Consider the following 22997-nt stretch of genomic DNA (forward strand, 5'->3'; position numbering starts at 1 on the left):
CATAGTGGAACCACAAATGCATATTGCCAAGCAAATAAAGCCATTCTGAAAAGGCCACATGCTGTATTATTCTAACCATAGAACATTCCGGAAAAGGCAAAACTATAGAGACGGTAAAAAGGTGAGTGGTTGTCATGGGTTTTGGAAAGGTGAAGGTTGAATAGGTGGAACATGGGATTTTTAAGGGTGGTGAAACTACTGTGTGTGATACTATAATGATGGATACATGACATTGTACTTGCTTAATAAATGGCTAAGAATAATATATCAGTGTTGACTCATCAATTATAACGTATGTACCACATTAATGCGAGATGTTAATAATAAAGGAAACTGTGGGGGTGGTTATGGAAGTTCTCTGTGCTATCTGCTTAATTCTTCTATAAAGCTGAAACTGTTATAAAAAATAAAGTCTATTAATTTTTTTAAAGGCCATCAGAACTGAAAGAATGATCTGATCAAGGAAAAATTATTTTTATCTCCAACATAACTCCACACTAACTCTTTAATATGAAGTAGAATTTGGCCTAAAAATAGTTTGAACCAGCCCATTCGAGCGGACCCCCAACGCCCACACGACTGAGGACACAGAAAGGAAGACTGTAGACTGCTGGACCCATTGCCGGATGTGAGTCCCACTTATGTGCTGATGACTGTACTATACTAGTTTTCTATGACTGTGTAACAAATTACCACAAACTTAGTGACCAAAAACTACTCGCATTTACTATATTACAGTTTCTATGGGTTGGAGTCCAGGCATGGTGTGTGTGGGTCCTCTGCTCAGGTTCTTATAGGCTATAATCAAGAGGCCAGTTGGGCTGCATTTTATCCCAAGTCTTGACAGGGCAAGAATCTGCTTACAAGCTCGGTCAGTTGTGTGACTGAAGGCCTGGCTTGTGGCTGGTCACTGACGGGAGGCCACGCCGGGTCCTAGAGGGAGTCTCACAATTTCTGGTTGCATAGCTTCCTCAACATGGCGGTTTACTCCTCCACGCCAGGCAGGAGAATCTCCTTCCCGGCAGTCTGCTAAAAAAGTATGTAGCACAGTGTAATAACAGGAGTGATAGTCCATCACCTTTGTTATACTCTTTTGGTTAGAAACAAGTTACAGTTCTTCGCCCACACGCTCAGTAAAGGGGACTGACTGCACAAAGGTGTGGGCACTTGGAAGCGGGGGCTCACAGGAAGTCCCTAGGGTCTGTCTGCCACTAACTGGAGAACTGCAGGAACAACAACCAAAACCAAAACACACTGGAACTCATGGCCTTGAGGAGAAATGTGAGATCTATGAAAAATAGCATTTAGCCCATTGGCTAAAGTTTTTACTGAATGGTTGGGATCTGTCAGTGTGCACCCTCGGATTTTACTGAGGCATAATGACTATGCAAAGTATGCAGGTATTTGCACTTTCAAGCTGAACCACAGGCTTGTTATTTTTCTTTTTTTCATTGAAGGGTAATAATAGAATCAAACACATATGTATCACTTATTATGTGTCAGACACTGTTCTGACTCAATTAATCATCATTTAAATAATATTTTTATCATCCCTATTTTACAAAAATGAATGGAAGCACAAGGTGGTTTCAGGGCTAGTAAGTGACAGAGCCAGGATTCAAACCAGGGAGGCCACCGTGCCCTATCACTATTTAGGGATGATGGGAAATAGTGAAGTGAAGGATGGAAGAAACTCTCTGAAAGGTCACAAAATTTGAAAAGAAAAAAAAGTTATCAGAAAATTTTTGTTCTATTACATCTAAAGCCCACTTTCCCCAGTACAACTCTTTACCATCTGGTTCATTCACAGATTTTAATGAATGTTACCAGATCAAATTTTAGAGTGCTATTGTCCATCTACTATAACTGGGGCTGTGAAAATATAACTTTTGCATTCTGCTAGTCAATAACCAAGACTTATTGTCCAAGTCCTACCTCTAATCTACAAGTCATAATCATTGATGTCTCCATGACAACACAACTAACTTTATAAAGAGAGATATGGGTGATGCATACACAGATCTGTATATAGTAAATTTCTGACATGTGAATTTACTAAGTATGTGGCGCTAGAAGGCCTTGTACTAGATGTAAATGTGATACGGGGAATAAAAATGAATATGGATTCTTTCTGCCCCCGAAGAGTTTATAATCCAGTTGGAGAGGCAGGCGTATAACAAATATAATGAAAGACAGAACGAAGTAAGTGCTACTAATAGAGGAATAAGCAATATGGTATGGGAGCCCAGAGGAAGCAGGGATGGGTATTTCAGAATGAGTCAGGTATCAAACTTGCTCCCAATTCTTACCTAACTGCGACCTTCTCTGTGATTTAAAAATGTCAATTTTTAAGAGTTCTGTTGTCAACTTAGAGAACAAAGAAAAAAGCACTAGAGAGGCCATGAAAACCATTGGCAATCAGTTGCTGGAGCCACCAGAAGAAGGACCTGACAGAGAACACTCCTTTCACTAGATTTGTTTGTTACTTACCTGAACAAAGATTCCTGACACCAAGAGATTTCCTTCTTCATGTTGAAAACTGGGGAGAAAGGAAAGAAGACCAACATTTCAAGGTAAAAGAAAATTAGCCAGAGTTCACAAAGCTTTCAATTTGATATAATAACCATAGTAGGTTCAGCTCTCTGGGATAAATTTTATGCTGTGTTCCAACAGTAAGATTACCACATTTATCTAAATTAGAAGAAGTAATTCATTTCCAAATACTCTTTGTCCCTCAAAAATGCAGCAGGCATTTAGAGCAATGCCTACCTAATGTGTGTGAAAGAAACACCTGGAAATCTTGTTACAATGCAGATTCTGATTCAGTAGATCTGGGGTTGGGAGGTTCTGAATTTCTAATGGGTTCCCAGGCAATGCTGATGCTGCTGATTTGTGGACCACACTTTGAGTAGCAAGGATTTAAAGAAAACCGTAAGTATATATCTATGTGCACAACCTGTTCACCAGAAAGGTACAGTTGTGGGGCACCTGGGTAGCTCAGACATTTAAGCATCTACCTTCTGCTCAAGTCATGATCCTGTGGTCTTGGGATCGAGCCCCATGTGGAGCTCCCTACTCAGCGGGGAGCCTGCTTCTCCCTCTCCCTCTGACCTTCCTCCCTGATCATGCTCTCTCATGCTCTCTCATGCTCTCTCACGCACACTCTCTCTCTCAAATAAATAAATAAAATCTTTAAAAAAAAATAAAGGTACAATTATGGCCCAGCTTGCAGACTGAATGACTACAGAATGGATTAGGAAGAAGAGAAGAATTTTAAAAATAGGTCTTTTTTTAAAGATTTACTTATTTATTTGAAAGAGAGAGAGCATGAGTAAGGGGAGGGGCAGAGGGAGAGGGAGAATCCTCAAGTAGATTCTGTGCTGAGCACATAGCCTGATGAAGGCTTGATCCCAGGGCCCTGAGATCATGACCCGAGCCAAAATCAAGAGTCAGATGCTTAACCAACTGAGCCACCCAGGTGCCCCTAAAAGTCAGTCTTAACTGGTAACTTATCATAAAGAAGACTATACTCTGCTCCACTGTGTGACATAAAATATTTTATATGATTTAAAATATTCTTCAAGAAATATGTACACATTTGTGTTCACTTTGTAATCATATATTAAAGAATTTAGTTTTAATTCTTTAATATGAACCTTCACTATCAATGTTTTAATATTTAAAAAAAAAAAATCCTAGTTCTTGGTTTAATTAGAAAGGATCCAGATTCTGAGGAATGTGAATCTTATAAAAAATGTGGAGAACTCTTTAAGAAAAAGAATATCCCATTGTGAGTACAAAAAAATAGGTATGAAAGTGAATATTTATTTAGAAAGAAAAATTCACAGGGCCACCCCAGAGTCATTGGCCATGAGGAGACGGTCATGGAGGGAATGTCAGAGTGGATGGGGACAGTGGTCCTAACCAACTATGTTAAAATGTTGTTCACCCACTTTACACTCCTAAGGCTTTGGATAAGTCCTGAAGCTGAGGCTTTAATAGCTTCACAGTAAGTTTGTCCCTGGTTTTAATTCAATCCTTGATTATATTATGATTGAAAAATCAATCCTTGATAGATATTTTTTTCAAGATAAGCAATTGGTAATACAATCACAAATCTAAAATACTAATTAAAAAAATGCTGTTTTCCCAAAAAAAAACAGAGAAAGCATATTAAAAAATATAATCTTTTATAGGCAGGAGAGGAAGATAGTAGAGGAGTAGGAGACCTAAATTTCGTCTGGTCCCAGGAATTCAGCTAGATAGGGATCAAACCATTCTAAACACCTACGAACTCAACAGGAGATCGAAGAAAAGAAGAGCAGCAACTCTCTGAACAGAAAAGCGACCACTTTCTGGAAGGTAGGACGTGCAGAGAAGTGAATCCGAGGCAATAATCAGAAAGATAGAAGGCGGGGGAGGGGGCCTCCGTCAGCCACTATTGGCAAGTAATAGAGCAGCAGAGCACAAAATTGCAACTTTTGGAAGTCTGCTCAGCTGAGGGACAGCACTCCAGTGGCTAAGCGGGGGGTGGAACCCTCGTGGGACAGTGTTGTCTCAGGACCCTCGGGGTCACAGAAAGACCGGGGGGGCCTGAGTGTGGCAGAGCTCCTAGGTATCAGAGCAGGGAAGCCAGCTGCAGAGACGGAGCCAAGGAGTGGGCCCTCAGCTCAGGGTTGCCACAGACCGTGATCCACAGCGCAGTTGGGCCACTGCTCCTCCAGCAGGGACCCAACAAGCAGCAAATCCGGGGAGGCTCTCTTTCCTCCCCTGGGAGGAGTGGCACAGGGATCTGCTGGGTTTGGAGACTCCACACGGGGTGGTATGCCAGAGATAGAAACGCTCGGTCACAGGCCGGTGAGCACAGAGTGCGGCCGGAGACCAGGGAGAAGGGAGTGACTGACTGCTTTTATCTGGGGCTCACTGAGGAGCAGGGCCCCGAGTTCTCAGCTCCTCCAGGGTGGAGATTGGGTGGCTGCCATTTTCAGTTTCATCCTCCAAAGCTGTACAGAAAGCTTGCAGGGAACAAAAGCTCCCGAGAGCAAACCCGAGCAGATTACTTAGCAGGGACCAGCAAGGGCAGGGCAATTCCGCCTCCGGCAAAGACATCTGAGAACCACGGCAACAGGCTCCTCCCCCAGAAGATCAGCAAGAACAGCCAGCCAAGACCAAGTTTACTGATCAATGAGAATGGCAGAACTCAAGTGCTAGGGGAATACTGCACATAGAATTCATGGCTTTTTTCCCATGATTCTTTAGTCTTTCAAAGTTAATTATTTTATTTTTCTTTTCTTTCTTTTTTTTTGAATTTTTCTTTTTCTCTTTTTCAACCAACATCTTCTCCCTTTTTTAAAAAATTTTTTATTTTTCATTTTAGAGTCATATTCTATCCCTTCATAGTAGTTAACCTTATTTTTGGTATATATATAGAGGTTGTTCTCTCTTTAAAATTTTGCGATACAGTTTCCCCTAACAGACCAAAATATGACCTAAATCTCTAGTGTGTGGCTTTGTTCTAGTCTCCTGTCTGATCATGTTCTCTCCCTTTTTTTTTTTATAAATCCTCTTCTTTCTTTTCTCAACCAAATTCTTATCAATTCCTCTGATAAAATCTTTTATAATTTTCATCTTTACAGTCATATTCCATCCCTTCATCATATTTACCCTTATTTTTGTACATATATAAGTTTTTCTTTCTTTAGAATTTTTAGAGGCACTTTCTTCTAACACCAAAATATGCCCAAAATCTAGTGTGAGGTACTGATCTATACACCAGCCTGATCATATTTGGTCATATTCTGTTTTTTGGGGTTTTTTTAATCTTCTTTTTCTTTTTTCTTTCTTTCCCTTTCTTTTCCCCCAGATTCAGGACTCGTCTGATTTCTTTAGTGTATATTTTTCTGGGGTCATTGTTACCCTGTTAGCATTTTTTTCTCTCATTCATCTATTCTCCTCTGGACAAAATCAAGAGGTGGAAAAAATCACCTCAAAAAAAGAACAAGAGGCAGTACTGACTGCCAGGGACCTAATCAGTAGGGACACTAGTAAAATGTCAGACTAGAGTTCAGAATGACGATTTTAAAGATACTAGCTGGGCTTGAAAAAAGCATGGAAGATATTAGAGAAACCCTTTCTGGAGAAATAAAAGAACTAAGATCTAACCAAGTTGAAATCCAAAAGGCCATTAATGAGGTGCAATCAAAAATGGAGACTCTAACTGCTAAGATAAATGAGGCAGAAGAGAGAATTAGTGATACAGAAGACCAAATGATGTAAAATAAAGAAGCTGAGAAAAAGAAAGATAAACAACTACTAGATCACGAGGGCAGAATTTGAGAGATAAGTGATACCATAAGATGAAACAATATTAGAATAATTGGGATCCCAGAAGAAGAAGAAAGACAGAGGGGGGCAGAAGGTATATTGGAGCAAATTATAGCAGAAAACTTCCCTAATTTGGGGAAGGAAACAGGCATCAAAATCCAGGAGGCACAGAGAAACCCCCTCAAAATCAAGAAAAATAGGTCAACACCCCGACATCTAATAGTAAAACTTATGAGTCTCAGAGACAAAGAGAAAATCCTGAAAGCACCTCGGGAGAAGAGACCTGTAACCTACAATGGTAGAAACATTAGATTGGCGACAGACCTATCCACAGAGACCTGGCAGGCCAGAAAGGACTGGCATGAGATCTTCAGAGCACTAAACGAGAAACATATGCAGCCAAGAATACTATATCCAGCTAGGCTGTCATTGAAAATAGAAGGAGAGGTAAAAAGCTTCCAGGACAAACAAAAACTAAAGGAATTTGCAAACACGAAACCAGCCCTACAAGAAATATTGAAACAGGGTCCTCTAAGCAAAGACAGAGCCTAAAAGTAACATAGACCAGAAAGGAACACAGACAATCGACAGTAACAGTCACCTTACAGGCAATACAATGGCACTAAATTCAGATCTTTCAATAGTTACTCTGGGGTGTCTGGGTGGCTCAGTCATTAAGCGACTGCCTTCGGCTCAGGTCATGATCCTGGAGTCCCAGGATCGAGTCCCACATCGGGCTCCCTGCTCGGCAGGGAGTCTGGTTCTCCCTCTGACCCTCTTCCCTCTCGTGCTCTCTATCTCTCATTCTCTCTCTCAAATAAATAAATAAAATCTTTAAAAAAAATAGTTACTCTGAATGTAAATGGGCTAAATGCCCCAATCTAAAGACACAGGCTACCAGATTGGATAAAAAAACAAGACCCATCGATACGCTGTCTGCAAGAGACTCATTTCAGACCCAAAGACACCTCCAGATTGAAAGTGAGGGGGTGGAAAACCATTTACCATGCTAATGGACACCAAAAGAAAGCTGGGGTGGCAATCCTTCTATCAGACAAATTAGATTTTAAACCAAAAACTGTCGTAAGAGATGACGAAGGACACTATATCTTACTTAAAGGGTCTATCCAACAAGAAGCTCTAACAATTGTAAATATCTATGCCCCTAACATGGGAGCAGCCAATTATATAAGCCAATTAATAACAAAAGCAAAGAAACACATCAACAACAATACAATAATACTGGGGGACTTTAACACCCCCCTGACTGAAATGGACAGATCATCTAAGCAAAAGATCAACAAGGAAATAAAGACTTTAAATGACACAATGGACCAAATGGACTTCACAGATATATTCAGAACATTCCATCCCAAAGCAACGGAATACACATTCTTCTCTAATGCCCATGGAACATTCTCCAGAATAGATCACATCCTAGGTCACAAATCAGGTCTCAACCAGTACCAAAAGATTGGGATTATTCCCTGCATACTTTCAGACCACAATGCTTTGAAACTAGAACTCAGTCACAAGAGGAAAGTCAGAAAGAAGTCAAATACATGGAGGCTAAAGAGCATCCTACTAAAGAATGACTGGGTCAACCAGGAAATTAAAGAAGAATTAAAAAAATTCATGGAAACCAATGAAAATGAAAACACAACTGTTCAAATTTTTGGGATACAGCAAAGGCAGCCCTGAGAGGAAAGTACATAGCAATACAAGACTTTCTCAAGAAACAAGAAAGGTCTCAAATACACAACCTAACCCTACACCTAAAGGAGCTGGAGAAAGAACAGCAAATAAAGCCTAAACCCAGCAGGAGAAGAGAAATCATAAAGATCAGAGCAGAAATCAATGAACTAGAAACCAAAAGAACAGTAGAACAGATCAACGAAACTAGGAGCTGGTTCTTTGAAAGAATTAACAAGATTGATAAACCCCTGGCCAGACTGATCAAAAAGAAAAGAGAAAGGAACCAAATCCACAAAATCATGAATGAAAGAGGAGAGATCACAACCAACACCAAAGAAATACAAACAATTATAAGAACATATTATGAGCAAATCTATGCCAGCAAATTAGAAAGTCTGGAAGAAATGAACGCATTCCTAGACATGTATCAACTACCAAAACTGAACCAGGGAGAAATAGAAAACCTGAACAGACCTATAACCACTAAGGAAATTGAAGCAGTCATCAAAAAATCTCCCAACAAACAAAAGCCCAGGGCCAGATGGCTTTCCAGGGGAATTCTACCAAACATCTAAGGAAGAATTAATACCTATGCTTCTGAAACTGTTCCAAAAAATAGAAATGGACAGAAAACTTCCAAACTCGTTTTATGAGGCCACGATTACCTTGATCCCAAAACCAGACAAAGACCCCATCAAAAAGGAGAATTACAGACCAATATCCTTGATGAACATGGATGCAAAAATTTTCACCAGACTACTAGCCAATAGGATCCAACAGTACATTAAAAGGATTATTCACTATGACCAAGTGGGATTTATCCCTGGGCTGCAAGGCCGGTTCAACATCCACAAATCAATCAATGTGATACACTACATTAATAAAAGCAAGAACAAGAACCACATGATCCTCTCAATAGATGCAGAAAAAGCATTTGACAAAGTACAGCATCCTTTCTTGATCAAAACTCTTCAGAGTATAGGGATAGAGGGTACATACCTCAATATCATAAAAGCCATCTATGAAAAACCCACAGCGAATATCATTCTCAATGGGGAAAAACTGAGAGCTTTCCCCCTAAGTTCAGGAACATGGCAGGGATGTCCACTATTCACCACTGCTGTTCAACATAGTATTAGAAGTCCTAGCCACAGCAATCAGACAACATAAAGAAATAAAAGCCATCCAAATCGGGATGGGGTGGCTGGGTGATAGACATTGGGGAGGGTATGTGCTATGGTGAGCGCTGTGAATTGTGTAAGACTGTTGAATCACAGACCTATACTTGTGAAACAAATAATACATTATATATTAAAAAACAAAAAAGAAGAAGAAGAAGATAGCAGAAAGGGAAAAATGAAGGGGGGGATATCAGAGGGGGAGACGAACCATGAGAGACTATGGGATCTGAAAAACAAACTGAGGGTTCCAGAGGGGAGGCGGGTGGGAGGATGGGTTAGCCTGGTGATGGGTATTAAAGAGGGCCCGTTCTGCATGGAGCACTGGGTGTTATATGCAAACAATGAATCATGGAACACTACATCAAAAACTAATGGTGTAATGTATGGTGATTAACATAACATTATAAAAAATAATATATATAATATTTTATTTATTTTTTTAAAGATTTTATTTATTTATTTGATAGAGAGAGACACAGTGAGAGAGGGAACACAAGCAGGGGGAGTGGGAGAGGGAGAAGCAGGCTTCCCACTGAGCAGGGAGCCCGATGCGGGGCTTGATCCCAGGACCCTGGGACCATGACCTGAGCCGAAGGCAGATAGTTAACAACTGAGCCACCCAGGCACCCCAACTCTTTTATATTACCTTTTTTAAATGTATTATTTTGCCCAACACAGATAGCCTTTGATTTAAAAATGGTTCCTTTCTGGAAAGCCAGCTGTTTAGAACTGAGAACAGTGCATCTGTTACATAATTAGTTTCTCAGGGAAGCCCACGAAAAGTCTGTTTATTCTACAACATGTGTTCCATAATAATATAGAATCTAAAATCTATATTAACAACTTCCTGATATCACAATGTATGAGAATTTCTCTGCCCTGGAATGTCCAGAATGTTTCTGATGGGATACAGGGCTTCCAGGTCCCCAGAGACCAACCAGCCCTCAGGTTCCCTGCCAAAAGGAAATGGCAACACCTCCAGCCCCAAGTCCATGGCAGAAGCAATCCCAGACGAAGGCAAGGAAGAAAGTGGAGGGTAACAGGGTAAGAACTTTCTACACCTCCTCAGAATATCCTCAGTCCAAGCTCGACTCCCCAAGTATCCTTTTCTTCTTTAAGGAGGTCCCAGAACGTAGTCTGATTCTTTCCCCTCTTGTCATCTACTACTTCCAGTCCAGGCTCCCCTCCTTCTGTGGCCTGTGGGAGACAAGAGTTATTTTCCCAGCCTCTCTCTTTTTCACTCTTTCCCAGCATAAGAGCAATCTTTGCAATGATGGAACTTGCAAAGGAAAAGAATTAGAAGGGGAAGTTCCTTCCCATGCACAAAGACCCTGGGTGGGGCATATAAAGACAGGAGTAAGGTTTTTCTCACTTTACACGAAAAATGCAGTCTTAGACCTAGATCGCCAGATATATAATCATAGATATCAAGGCCAAGTACTAGAATGGGCATGGATAGGGTTCCTCAAATTTGAGCAGAAGGGATGAATTGATGAGATGGGGCTGGGAAAGCTGCTGAGAATACCTGGCTTGGGGGTGGAATAGTGATGGCCAATGGGAGGAGGGGACATGGGGGCCCCGTTCCTTAGTTCTTTACCTCTAACCAGTTCTGTCACCTCAGCCACTTCCAGATCCTTGTGAACCACATGGGGAAGAAGTGGAGAATGGGGGTCAAGAGCAGGCTTATAGGCAGCCCTCTTAGTATCAACAATAGAAATCAGGCACAGAGAACAGACAAAGCAGTAGGAGGAGAGAAGAAAGGGGGTTTGTTCATCCACCTAATGAAGGAGGCTTTCAACAGCAGCCAGTCCAGCTTCGGGAACATAGATAGCAATTGAGTAGAAAGTCACATTAGACAAGGTTGGAGCAAGAAAGTTGGGAGGATTGATCCCTCTTCCGTCACTTGAGGTTCAGGATGCCCTCATAAATATCTCTTTTTCCCAATGAAGTAGGATACCTTTGAAATCTTTATCTTCTTTCCTGACTCTATCCCCTTGTGCATCGAACAAAAACATTGCTGCCTTCCACAAACACAGTTATCCAGTCAGATAAAGTTCTTGACTCCCAGTCAGACTCCAACCTGAGGAAGACTTTTGCCAAAAAGAGGAACCTCCAAACAGCCTTAGTCTACCAAGCAAGGTGTGTTTGTTTTTAGAGAACATCAAGTGAGAACCCCAGAGAAAGTGCAATCCACACAGGCTCTAGAACTCACACCCTGACCCTGTGATCCAATACTTCTGTTTCATTTCCTATGCACCCTCCCACTCACTTTAATTAAGGGAAAGCAATTTCTCAACTTTTGAGTTTATCAAGATAAACTTGATGTATTTCCCAGAACTTTAGTTGTGTCAACTAAATTCTCCTTCATTGCAGGGTACGTATTTGAGTAGCCAGTAAGTCACACGACCTAGGCATCCCTTACACTGCCGCCTTGTTCCCATCATAGTGCACACAGACCAGAAACACAAACACTTGTTTCCAAAACCCAAGTCTCTCTGGGTTACACAGTGAGGACATTTTTTTTTTTTTAATTTTGTGTCCTTGCTACCTCCAAACACACATCCTACACAACCCTGTAAATTGGTGGGTTGGTTTATTGTCCCCAGGCCATTTGTCTCTGAATATAATCAAGTAATTTTTATATCCTCAGGCAACACCAGCCTGGGTGTAAAAGTGAACTCAAAATTTATCTAACTTTGCTTTGACCTATTAAAACGGGATGCCCAGTGTCTTCATCTCTCCAAAATTCTGGGAATCCCTGGAAGATATATTATGTGTGATACCAAACACAGTCCCATTTGCTAGAACCTAGAATCTATCCTTTGCCTCCTCCAGTTCCATTTCCTGCCCTAATGCCCACCAACAAAGGCTCCAGGCCCATAAAGTACAGTTAAAGCACCTCCTCCTGGGGTGCCTGGATGGTGCAGTTGGTTAAGGATCTGACTCTTGGTTTTGGCTCAGGTCGTGATCTCAAAGTCATGAGATCACACCCCGCATCAGGCTCCAGGTTCTCTCTCTTTCTCCCTTTGCCCCCTCCTGCTTGTGCTCTCTCACCCTCTCTCTCTTTCTCTCTAAAATAAATAAATACATCTCTAAAAAAAAAAAGGAGTGCCTCCTCACTCCAGGAATCCTGGTAAGAACCACAGTACCAAAGCCATGCCTCAGGACCGTTTCACCTGCACTAGTGAGGTCTTGACACCATTTGTGCAGCAACACTGGGACTTAATTCAATGGTCTAGTAACACTTCTGAGAGGATATACTGTTGCCCTTGCTTTGGTGCAAGAGTCACCAGTACCATAGGGACCGTAGTAACCACAGTATCCAAGAGGCTGCATGTACCTTCTGACTTCTCTACCTTAGAATCACCCATAGTTACATTAAGGAACTCCAAGGAGCAGCCCCATTCCTGTTCCCCAGGTGTCAAGTTCCTTCTGTTTTTTCATATATCTCACTTGGTAGGGCTCAAGCACAGATGTGCAGCAAGGAACAGCCTAAAGACAATTTGAGCTAGAGACATAATGCTTTCATTATTCATTTGTTTGTTCATTTGCCACTTATTAAGAGTCCACTATCTGCCTGTCCCAGTTCCATGCACTGGATTTACAGGGATGTGCTGGACGAGCCCTTGCCTGCAGAGCTGGCAATCTGGTGCCTACTCAGCTGAACAATGAAGGCAGTGTGAAGAGTGTTAAGGTCAGGGCTACAGGCAGGGCTCTGTGATCAGACTCTCTAAGACTGAACTCTGGCCTTATCATTCATTAGCTATGTGGCCCAGGTAACATACTTACTCTCCCTGTGCCTCAGTTTTCTCATCTGAAAAATTCTATTGACAGTGGGGCTGTTGGAAGTACTGGATAGGGTAAATATGCATAAGAATCAATACTGTCTTGTTAACTTTGTTAAGTGACTTTAGCCGATCTAAGTTACTTATAAATTAGTACCATTAAAATTGCTATTATAAACATATTAACAAATCATTATTATTAATGTGTATTGTCCAAAATATGGATGATTATCTTTAGTTTCTGGAAATCATGAAAAACAAAGTATTATAAAATAAGTATTAAAACCATAATCCTATTTGGGAGGTGATTAGAAGTTCAAAAAATTATTATCTTAAAAAAATAAAAGAGGAGCGCCTGGGTGGCAGTCAGTTAAGCGTCTGGCTCTTGATTTCAGCTCAGGTTGTGATCTCAGGGTTGTGAGATTGAGTCCTGCATCAGGCTCTGTGCTCAGTTCGGAGTCTGGGATTCTCTCTCCCCCTTCCACTGCCCTCCCCCCATGCTCGTGCTCTCTCTATTTCTAAAATAAATAAATAAACCTTTTCTAAAAAAAAATGATACATGCCTCCCAGGAAATCTTGAAGTAAAAAGAGTCTGACCTCAGCCCTCTGTTAGTTCTATATGGTAACAACAGACCCGATAGATTTGAGATAGTGGGTAGAGTATAATTCAACCTGATCTTTTTGTTTTGTGTATATCAAGACAACTGTTTGATTGCCTGCTTTTTTGGCGGTCCAGACAGCTGTGGTGCTATTGGGTAGACCTAGGAGGCCTATGATGACAAAGTAATTACAACTCCTATAACTGTAGAAATACATGTTTTATAGCAACTCATTTACTCAACAACAATGATTTATTACATTTGTGTGTGCACACATATAAGTTTGCCATGACAAGATGATGCTCAGTAATTAATTTGCCAACATGGTTTTAGGTAATGCAATCCAGCCATGCTAAACGTACCACATTTAATAAAAGAAAGCGCTTAAACAGAACTGTGTTCTGAAAAGCCATTTGGTGTAATGGTGAAACATCAGGAAACCAAAGCAGAAACAGAAATGTGAAGCAGGAAGCCGAAATCTAAAACAGTGCTACAAATCCCAAAGAGCCAGCCTATTTGAGCTGTGAAGACTTCCCACCCCAAACGGCAGTGTTCTTTCATTACATAAGAGTGAGTGGTCTTCTGGGAACCCGAAGAGAAAGAAATGAACATGATTTCTTATCCTTTCAACTGGCCTGCAAATTCATACATGAACTATTAGAGGAGATCACTTGGAATGGAGACATTTGAAGTTCTGGGAGTGTTTCTATTTTGACCTTTGCTTCTCAGAAGTGACATCATGGTTGGTATAGCTTACCTTTACACAGGAGCCAGCAGTTAGCATCTCAGCTCATGAGTGAAATTGTTTTTGTTCACTTTGTTTGGAAGGAAAAATTGATTCATTTTTTTTGTCTTTCAAAATAATATTAGTGATCTGCTCTCTTGAGTGGAACATCCCAGAACAGACCATTTTTCTCCCTATAATTAACTGTTGCTGAATTTTTTATTACCCCGATACATTCTTTTTTTTAATGACATTTGAGATCAAAAAGAATCAAAGCACTGTCTGTATATGGAAGAAACAGTTGCAGGTATGATAAGCTAAAATAGTCCTGCCTGAATATCCCCTCATGATGAAAAGTCCTCCAGATAAAGATAGACAAATGCTCACCTCTTCTTCCACACGTCCACCCACACACATACAGTCCCCACGCACCTCAGCCCACACTCTGCCTACATGTCCTCCCTTCTACAAGAAATAGCAGCATGTGGGGAAGATGATCTGTTACCCTTCCAAATATTTGGCACCTACTTCACCAGAATTGTCCAGAGAATAGCCTATGTAAATTAGTCTGGGAGAAGAGTAACAAATTCTGCCTCCTTATGAATGTCACTGCATATCTCCTAGAGAAGTTTTTCATGATTTATGTCCCTCCTCTGCCCTTATTGACTCCTCCTGTCCTTTGCTAATTTGCATTCCTTCATATGTTGATCTGAAAATATTTTTTTCCATATTCATTGCCTCCAAATCATTCTGCACACTCTTCAGAAGACCATGTGTCCAGTATCCCATCTATAATGCTGATCAAGATACTTCTACCCTTCATTATATCATACCATGGTTACAGAAATTTAAAAATCTGGAAAGCTATGTAGATTACTACAGTCCATTGCTGCCAAAAACATGCTTTTGTAATCAGAAAAACATCAAATTGCAGGCAAACATGTTTCCATCAGGAAATTTGAGACTTAAAAGTATTGGGAGAGTGTCATTGTAAAGATATTGGTATGTTTCCAGTCTTCGTTTTCTAAAAGAGGTGGATAAACAAATCACATTGTCAAGTTCTTACACCAATCAAATACATTCCCAGTGCAATGACTAGGAATTGTGACAATTCCAGAATTACATTTGGACACATTTTGTGTACTTAAAATACTGAGTCTTTCTACCTAGAAATATGTCTATGTTTATTTGTGTAAGTCCCTCAGTGAAATTCTATAATTTCTTTATAAAATTTAAAAGTTCCCATACTCTTTTTTCAAAATATTTTTCTAAATATTTTTATATTTTTTACTCTTTTGAATGGAATCTGATCTTTCCATTTTCCAAACTAGTGATGGCTGGTGTATTGGAAAGCTATTATGTTTATCTATTAATTTTTACTAAACTGTAATTAGTCTTAATAGCTCTCCAGTCAAGCCCACAATTTTGCAATATGAGAACAAGGATGGATATAAGAATACAGAAAAATTAAAAATGCAAGAGAAGCAGAAGAAAAGAAAAGAAAACATTCGAGATGGTTGGAGAACCCCCTTGGAGTGTGTGTGTGTGTGTGTGTGTGTGTTGTGTGTGTGTGTGTGTGTGTGTGTGTAGATAGAGAAAAGGGAAGGCTGAATTATATTTTTGGCCTTCTGTTTTGGCATGTCTTTGAATGCCTATTTTATATTGTAAGTGCATGCCATATAATAAGTTCTCAATTAATGGTTGTTAAAGGAATAAATATAAATTATAAAGTAGAACTGGAATAAATAAGAAGCAATATCCATCTTGTATTCATAAAAGCTCTAGTTGTATTTGTATACAAAAGAGTGATGGAGGGGAATATACCCCCATAAAGTGCAAAGGAATGCCAAGTTGATCAAAGTGGGGCATTAATCCATGAATTCTGTTTGGTGCTGACAGAATTGGGATCTTCAATAGTGACATACATCAATTCAGAACTCAAAGGTAAGTTCAATTCACATTTTGAGCCAAGAACTTCAATTCAAACAAATTTGCCAAAAAATGTGTGTTCTGGAACGAATGGTTACTAAGAAACAGGGTAAATCTCTTCAACATGGCCATAGCAGCACCGGGACACTCCCCTTCTCTTATGCATAAGGCTAATCAAACTGGCCTTTTTAAGATGGTTAAAAACAATAACTTGTTAACATAAAATTACATTCCTCTATGTGAGGGTTACTCCTTAAATGGCAATATGAGCATTTTTAGGTACTTTAAAATAATAAATAAACGTGGGTTGAACAGGGCGCTTGGGTGGCTCAGATGGTTAAGCGTCTGCCTTCGGCTCAGGTCATATCCCAGGGTCCTGGGATCGAGTCCCGCATCGGGCTCCCTGCTAGGCAGGGAACCTCCTTCTCCCTCTGCCTCTGCCTCTCTCTCTCTCTCTCTCTCTCTCTGACTTCCATGAATAAATAAAACATTTAAAGAAAAAAACATGGGTTGATCAGATATAATTATTATAATCACTCAGTAATTAATAAGCCATTCTGGTCTGCTCATTCTACAGAAGTTTGCAGCCCAAGGAAGTGAAGTTCTTAATAAACTCTTGGCTGTTAATCCTTCTAAATACCATAAGAAAGTGAAAACCTCTCTCAAATTCAACTAAAGTATTCTGTTTCCTTGGGAAAAATTCCTAATTCCTAGGTTCATTAAGCTTGTTCAATTGTGGGCAATATGTGCTTGTTTGCAAACGTGTGCGATTTTGTATGTGTGTGTGTCTGTGTGTGTTTTGCAAGCTCAAAGAAAAGTCCCCATGAACCTGTTTCAAATTAATTTGTGCATTAATCTGCGCAGGAAGATTTCTTTATTTGATAAAAGAAGAGGGGGAAAAGATATCACATTGACTTAAAAGTTTTGAATAATTTCTAACTGTGCCCGAGGAGTTTCCACTATGTCTTCCAATCAACAAAGGATTTGTGACTCTTTTCAGTGTGCCTGAGATTACACAGACAAATTACTTAAGAGCCCAAGGAGATTATCTCTAATTGGCATAAAAAGGATATGGCATTAAAAACAAAACTCTCTGAAACTCTGACAGTGTTTGGTGCCCAAAGGGTAAGGCAGTGCCCCATGTGGAAACACCATGGAAATAAATACATCAGCTCTGATATGTGGCCTTTTGAGGTCTTATTTAGATTGGAGGAGATTGTTTTTTCTTTGCACTGCTCCACAGAGTTGTGTCATACTTGCTGAATGAGGGCAAACGACAGACTCATCTCGGCAGTCCCTCGTCGTAATGCTTGCCTTTGTTATAGCTGACTCATTGTCATCACTTAGGAAATACAAACTCCAATGCCCACTAAGAGGCAATATGAGATACTTTTGGATAATGCAGAGACCAGAGATTGAAGACATTTGGGGGCACAGTGGGAGGGGCAGGGAGATGAGGTTCACGGCAACGGAAAGTAGGAATATGTAGCAGTGATTTTCACCAAATATTTAGTTAATGCTTACAATCGTGAGTCACCAGGTTAGGTAATGGGGCTGTATCAGAATCCCTGCTCTCCATGGGCTTAAAATCCCAAGGAGAAAATAATACAGATTTATCGTAAAACTGAATAAGATCACATGGAAAAGGCAAAAAAAAAAAAAAATCCTAAAACAAAATTAACATCGTGGGTAAGCCACTAACGATCAATCAATCCAAACCATTTGTTTTGCAGTTAAGGAAACTGAGGCCCAGAAAGACTAAGCATCTTACCTGTGGCCACGTAGATGGCCAGATAGTCTAGCCCAGAACTCAGATCTTATGTTCCTACCGGTGTACTACATTGCCTTACAAGACCTACTATCAGATAATAATATAAAAGATAAGTGTTTGGGTTTAGGAGAGTAATGTGTGTATAACACAGTATGCTCAAAAAGTTTTACTGAAAGGATAACTTAAAAAAAAGGAAACAAATAAACAACAAAATCAGGTCTTGAAGAAGAGGTCAAATTTCAAAGAACAGAATGGAAGGGAAGGGGGTGGGTCAGGGGAAGGCGTGAATGCTGGCTTGGATGGGAGACAGAATCATGCTCAGGACACAGTGGAGACTCAGGGCTGAGCTAAAGGAACCTCATGTAAGGATGGTAGGAGTGAAAAGATGCAGCAAACACCTTCCCCCTCGAATCCTCCAGGGCAAACTTCGGCTTTGGGATTCTCTGCAGGGGTTAAGGCCAACATTGTCCTATCAATCCAGTCCCCTCATTAGGCCCTAGGTACCTGTGTTCCTTTCTAAACTCTTGCCTTTGCTCACGCAGATCCTTCCAGGACACAACTTACATCATGTTCAAGGTCAGATGGAAAGTCTGCTTCCGTGAAAATGTCTTGGATCCTTGGACCCACATAAGGTTCTGTTTTCTGAACCATGTTGAGTGCTGGCTGAACTACATGACCACGTAGACTATAAGCTTTGAGCAGATAGAAGTCATACCTTGCGCTTACTGCGTGTTACAGTGCCTGCTCACAACCATCCTAGGCATGCCATGGGCCCTTAATTGCTTCTTGGCCAAATAATGAAAAGAAGCAGCTCTTCCAATGGACCTGTCATCAAGTCCTTGTCACTTATTCACAGGTTTTCACCTAAGCTGCAAAATGATGATGGTGATGATGATAATGATGAGGATGAGGGTGCTGGCAGTGGTGGTGGTGGCGATGGTAATGACATGAATGACAATAGCCGCTAACATTTCATGAGTACTTTCAATATGCCAGACACTCTTGAAAACACTAATTTGTACAACTCCATTTAGTACTTGACACAGTCTTGTGAGATGCATATAGTTATTATCACCATTTCACAGTAGAATAAAATTAGGCATCAAATTCTTACCATAAAAAGCCAAAAAATGGGGGGTGGGGGCTGGGTGGCTCAGTCATTGGGCGTCTGCCTTCAGCTCGGGTCACGATCCCTGGGTCCTGGGATCGAGCCTCACATTGAGCTCCCTGCTCCACAGGAAGTCTGCTTCTCCCTCTCCCACTCCCCCTGCTTGTGTTCCTTCTCTCACTTTCTCTCTGTCAAATAAATAAATAAAATCTTTAAAAAGAAAAGCCAAAAAAAAATTCCTATGCAGAAAGTTTCCTTTCATAGCTGTGACATATAGACTGGTTTTCATTTTAAATTCAGATTTGTATAAGATAATTGGGGTTAAATATTCTTTTCTTTACTTAAAGATTATCCCATGCATATGTTGTTTCCTTCCACATGAAAGCAGGTAGGATACTTAAAAATTTTAACTACCCATAAGGCAGTAATATCAGCATTTAACTGTAGATACTTGACTATCAGCTCTGTGTGGAAGGACATTCTATTAGATCAACACTCTGTCTTATCCATCACCACCAGCCCTATCCCCAGAGTAGGAAGAGTGATGCATCTAACTGGAAGGTTTAGGAGAAGGATCTGAGCATGTGTGGCTTGGTGCCTTCCTCTTCCTTTTCATAACACCGTGTCTGCAAACTCTACGCATTTTGCTCAGCTCCTCTGACCTCAGTTTAATAGAGTAGACGCAGCTGATGAGCTGGGGGAGAGCTGCAGTTGGAGCCGTCTAAATCTTGAAGTTCAGTATGAAGCAGCACAGTGTTGCCACATACCTGAACTAAGATTTCAACAGCTCTACCAGATATGCAACTGACATTTTGGTCCCTATGTGCCTGTCTCCTTGTCTAGCTCTCAATGATTCTGACTGGTCATGGAAGATTGGTGCTTTCTAAAACCTGAGCCATGAACTGAAAGATGTTGTTTCTACATAAAAGAGAATTTGCAATAAGAATGCAAATTTATCCTTAACTACAAAGCCCTAATTCTGTATTGAGCATATAATTGTGTGAAGCAATATTTTATTTAATCTTTGCATTCCAGGAATTGGACTATCATTGAATCTATTATATCAAATGCTTTCATACAAGTTGTATTGTTGCAGAAATAGTTTGGACTCTCTGGCAATGAATGCATCCACACCTGTTTGTACAGTTCTTTCTTTTCCAGTAAAAGGCATATATTACTAAGAAGATTCTACCAAACCAATACTTTGTAGCAACATGAAATGACAAACCTAGCACAAGAAAAGGCTCTCCCTTAATGAGGAAATAATGTCATTCTTAAATTTTTCTATATTAAGAAGTCATGCTAGAATCTATTACAATAGTATATATTATAATAGTATGCTATGTCAACCATACCTATATCGCCATACTTGAGGGGACAGTTTTTTTTTTTTAAATAAAGAATGATAATCCCTAGTTCTTTCATTTAAGAGAGACATTAGCAAAATGTAACAATATTATGTTTGGGGATTCTTTTAACATTTTTAAGCCCCAGCCTGACAAGAACAAAGAATCACTTTGCTAACTAATGTATTAAATATGTTGTCTATTTATATAGTAATTGTTTGATGGAAAATTCATCTCTTTTGTTCCTTCTTATCTCTTCTTTCCTCTTGTCCATGCAGTATATTTATGAATTATGCATGTGAACATAATTAAAAGTAACAATTGGTGAATTGTACTCCATGGACATTGTTCCATGTTTCAAGTCTTATTTAAACTGAACCAAATTTATGCAAAGAGAAGAGCTTATAATTAAATTCATAGCCATCCTTCCTGGGAAGGTTTCTTTTATGTAAAATGCATTGCTTGCTATAGGCTGTTTTTCTGACCAAAAGCTTTGTATAGCATTTTTTAAAAAGATCAGTAGACAATTTAACAGCAGCCCCCACCCCTTTCTACAAATGAAGGTTTCCTACAACTCGTTATCTATATTCCTTGATCTTCTCCAGGTGGTTAGTCTGCAAACCATGTAGAACTGTTAAGAACCAGCTCCCACAGTGGTTTGACTATTTGCAAATTAGGAGCAGATACAATATGGCAAATGGTTGGATGAGATCAATTCCTAAAATGTTCTCCTTTGATTACTCTCAGGAGCTCCCATAGTAATTTTTCATCTTTTCTTTGCTTGTTTGTTTTTATGTTTTGGTACAAGAATCCTGGAAAAGGAAAAAGACAACTGAGACGCTTAGAATAGTGTTCTATCCACAGGAATATTTATTCTGTAAAAAAAAAAAGATTACTGTAAACCTTAGCCCAACTCCACACTTCTTTCTTTCCCCATTCATATTTCTCAAAGTATTCTTTCTTTAGGAAAATACTTTTTATTAAGTGATTCTATTTTTTTAAGCTATGGTCCAAACCCCCAGTTCAGTGTCGTGAATACACTTACCGAGAATCATCTGCATTCCATCATCTATTAAAGCTGAGAATATTCCTCGCAGAACCTGTCCCCGTATTTTATTAGCACATACCTGGATAGTCTTTCTCTTTCTTGACCCAGGTCATTCTTAGCAATTTCCTTCTGTGCACTTATTATTTTCCTGAAACAGAAAATCCTTCTGTAAAGATACCACATGATAAATTTGTAGTAAGGAAGGAACAGACTATTTCCTGTCACTGTCAACAAACAATCATTTCTGATTCAAAGTCAATTTCTCTGTAGTGTGACAATATCACGGGTTGGATAGACCTGGAGAAAAAGTCAGATCTGCTCTTGGACTCAGGGAAAAATGTGAGGTGCAAACAAGGCAGCCTGGCCTGCTGTTTTTAAATGTAGTTTGATATTCTCTGCTCTTCTCTTCTCCCATGATTTGAAAAATGTCACATTTAAAAGCTTTGGCTGGCCCACAGTGTCACCCCAGATCCATCATCATCTTCTCAGCTCATCTTTCTCTCTATTAAAAATAAGATATTTATATTTCTAGATGAAATGGGAGAAACCTAGCCCTGACGAATGGCTTCCTGTTGTCATCATTACCGGGCAGGATATCATTGGAGGGAGCTCAGCCATGATCTAGTGTTCTTGCCCTTCTGTTGTGCCGACTGCAAACAATCACTCATAACCACATACTGTAAAGTTTATTGTTAAGAATTAAACCGTTAATTAAAGAGATGAGTAATGAAGACAGGAAGCATGCACAGAAAGGTGGTGACAGATGTCATAGGCTGCAGGTGTTAACAGCTGTTGAGAAGATACATGAATTCCTTAAATTACCTCATATCTCTGAATAGTTGAGTGAAGTCAATTATTATAGATCTTGGGAGACAGAAACAGTTATTTGAAAACAAGTGCTGCCCCTATTTACGATAGAACCCCCTTAGGGATGGGGAAGGCCCACCAGAGCCTGGCACATGGCCATATTGTGTCCCTGTGAAATGTCCCAACAGGTTCAGGAGATGACCTTAGGAGATACCCAAACATGGCATTCAATACCCTGAATCACATAGGGAGAAATGCATTATCTTATTTTTAGTCTTTCTTCTTTTAACCAAGAGTAAGAAATACCTGTTTCAGGTATTTCCTTCACATCACCCATCATGGGCTAATCTTCCTTTTTAAGAGAAAAGACTCTGAGCCTTCTGACAGTACCTGGATAGAATTTAGGAATATCTGTTTACATTTTATTTGTTTTTGCCATTATATTCTATTTACTATAAGCAAAACTGTTATTTCACTTATGGTAGTCATATGAAGTTTCCTTTTAAAATAAACTAGTCTAAGAGAAGGGAGGGAGGGGGGAGAAAGGGAAGGAGGGAGGGAAGAAGGAAGGAAAGAAGGAAGGAAGGAAGGAGAAAGAAGAAAGAGAGAAGAAAGAAGAAGAAAGAAGAAAGAAAAGAAAGAAAGAAAGAAAGAAAGAAAGAAAGAAAGAAAGAAAGAAA

This window comes from Callorhinus ursinus, unplaced genomic scaffold, assembly GCF_003265705.2.
Source record: "Callorhinus ursinus isolate GAN/ISIS: 27379988/994484 unplaced genomic scaffold, GSC_fseal_2.0 scaffold2, whole genome shotgun sequence".
In the NCBI taxonomy this organism is placed as follows: Eukaryota; Metazoa; Chordata; class Mammalia; order Carnivora; family Otariidae; genus Callorhinus; species Callorhinus ursinus.